This window comes from Octopus sinensis, linkage group LG21 (genome assembly GCF_006345805.1).
Source record: "Octopus sinensis linkage group LG21, ASM634580v1, whole genome shotgun sequence".
Taxonomy (NCBI): domain Eukaryota; kingdom Metazoa; phylum Mollusca; class Cephalopoda; order Octopoda; family Octopodidae; genus Octopus; species Octopus sinensis.
In genome coordinates this window covers 3074391-3077673 of record NC_043017.1, presented here as the reverse complement: position 1 = coordinate 3077673, position 3283 = coordinate 3074391, and positions in this window count along the sequence as shown.

Below are 3283 nucleotides of genomic sequence, written 5' to 3'. Positions count from 1 at the left end.
TAAGAGGCCAAAACGTATTGAGAAGAGAAACTTTGAACCCACCCTGTACGAAAATCGCTCCAGAAAGAAACGAAAAATAAAATACAATGTCTGGCTTTCTATGTTTAAGAGCTGGAGGCTATTGCATCGATATAGATAAAACTATTTATAAATATAACGCAAAGTACACCATTTTTCAAAGTAAATTTGCGGTGAGTAGAGAAGACAACAATTACTTTTGCCGGTAAGTATGACGAATACATCTTTTATGAGGAGTTTCTTTTAAATGAGTATGCTCTTTCAAGCAATCCACCTGCTGCGATAAATTAATATATGACATTATTTTCTAAAATGCATCATGGTCCTCCAACGCTCACTGCGTAGGTTATCAAAGTCACATGAAGACCCATGAGGAAATAAGCATGTGTATGTGTGTGTGTGTGTCTGTTTGGGTATGTGTCTTATTTTGTGTGGCTGTGTGAATGTGACTCTCTATACAAATATACATGTGTATGCGTACATACATGTATGTATTTATATGCAGACACATAGGTGTGTATATGTATATGCATGTACACACACATGCGCGCACATAAGCACACACACATACACACACATATCGAAAAAGAAGTATGAGTGCTTCAAACTGCATCAAAAGATGAAAATTCTTTATAAATAAATTCTCTCTCTCTTTATATATATATATGTAAGTAAATGTCTATATATATAAGTATATATATATGTGTGCGTGTATATATATATACACACATACATACATACATATATATATAAAACATGGTATATATATTTTATCCTCGGGCCGACCGAAGCCTTGTGCGTGGATCTGGTAGACGGAAACTGAAAGAATCCTTTGTTATATGTGTATATTTATTTGTGTGTCTGCGATTGTTCCCCCGCCATCGATTGATACGCGATGCCTTCGTGTTTATGGCCGTATAACGTAGCAGTTCTGCCTAAGAGACCGATAAAATAAGTTTTGCATTTACAGAGTTTATGTGCTGCTGTCGATTTCTTCGCCTAACACTCTTTAAGGCGGTGCTCCAGCATGGCTGCAGTCAAATTACTGAAACAAGTAAAATAATAAGCGAATAAAAGAATATGTGTACAAGGGAGAGAGAGAGTGAGAGAAATAGAGAGTGGTTGATAGACAGAGAGAGAAAGGTAGAGAGTGCGTGTATATGTGTGTGTGTGTACTTTGGGAGCGTAGCATAGTACCTGTCAAAAATGATGCGGTTTAAGAATATATATATATATATATATTATACAATATATATATATTATATATATATATATATATATATGCATATACATATATGTATGTATGTATACGGCTTCTATCATTTTATGTCTGCGAAATCCATTTACAAAGAACTGGTCACCCCTTAAACTAGATTAGAAGACAGTTGTCCGAATTGTCATGAAGTGGGACTGAATCCGGAACCGTGTTATGAAAGACCAATTCGAATATGTATATATCTGACATTGATGCCTGAGTTTTAGCCGAGACATATAGATTTTCAACGGTTTCAGATAATCGAAAAATCATTTCCTATAAAGAAGTGAATGGGTTAGCTATTGGCGAAATAAAACTGTCTGCGGCACAATGATGTTTCAAAAGGCTTAAATAAAATTTAAATTATGTATATAAAGAATCCGTTGTTTGATTTACAAAACAATTTAAAACGCTGTTGCTTTTGTACAAACGCAGGTCAACGGTGATCAAACGGACATATTGTTAAGTAAGTCGTCAGCAGAATGTCTGTCTGTCGTTTGCAAATAATATAATTCCTGATATGGCATATCAGCTTTCTATTCAGAAAGAGAGGAGGAAATCTCTTCTTCATGCTGTCGTTTGATCTCCTCTACTGCATATATATATATATATATATATATATATATATATAATATATAATATATATATATATATGAACATGTATATGTATATGATGCTAGCTTGCAGAATCGTTACCACGCCCCGGCAAAATGTTTAGCCGCATTTCGTTCGTTTTAACATTTTGAATTCAAATTATGCCGAGGTCAGCTTCACACGCCCACACACACCCACATACATACATGCACACATACATACATACATACATACATACATACATACATACATACATACATACATACATGCATACATATATATATATATATATATATGGCTTCTATCTGTTTTATGTCTGCCAATTCCGTTTGCATTCTCTTCTGATGACCCCATACACTTTTTGGCTTCCGGTATGCAGACTAATGCACTTGCATTTGCAAGTTGTTTGCAAGACATCGAAGATTAATCAAAGGACATATGTCTACCTGCTGGTAATACCAGTCAATAACAGACTATTTTTGAAATAGTCATGCCAGATAATAACAAAATTTATAATATAAAAGCAAATTAATTTTTCGGGAATTATTTTTTCTCGTAAACTGTGTCAACTTAATGTGACAGCCCCATGAAAGGGAAGAATGCTACTGCTATATAACCCTAGGAAACACCGTTTCCAACTGGCCATGACACACTATATATATATATATATATGTGTGTATGTGTGTGTTGTGTGTGTGTGTTTGTGTGTGTGTGTGTGTGTGTGTATGTGTGTGTATTAAAGCTACCATTGTCTTCATTTTAAAGGAAATCTTAATGTATTATCAATTTTGGAAGCCAATCATAAGGAGGAATGGTTTCCGTCTCCATTTTGGTGTTTTCATCCAAAATGAAGATGAACACCATTCCACCATGTGATCGGCTTGAGAGGTTGTTCAGATATTAAGATATTTTTCCGAACATGAAACCAATGGTAGCCTTATAAAAGAAATGAAGAAATGCAGTGTTGAGCATTCGTTGTCATTGATCGACACCTACACACACTCACACTCACACACACTCTCTCTCTCTCTCTCTCACACACACAAACATATATATATATAAATATATATATATACGGATATACAAGTAAATATCGAGTAATGGGAATCAGTGCTCAAAAAGAGGATTGTGGATGAAGCTCTTTACTTCTTAAGAATTTGTGATTTTATCAAATAAGGCATTTTCCGGAAGTGCACTTCCAAAAGATGCTGCTAAATTTCCTCCAGTGAATAACAATACACAAACACAACCTTATATGTATGTTGCGCAATTGAATCTTCGGTCTAAAATTTGACGCGATGATCACGGCAGGAAAGTCTCTGAGAACGTAAATCGACTTGAGTTGATCTGATGTGAAAGTAAACAAAACAAATAACAGACACAATTCTTGCATAATATTAATGATATACTTTAATG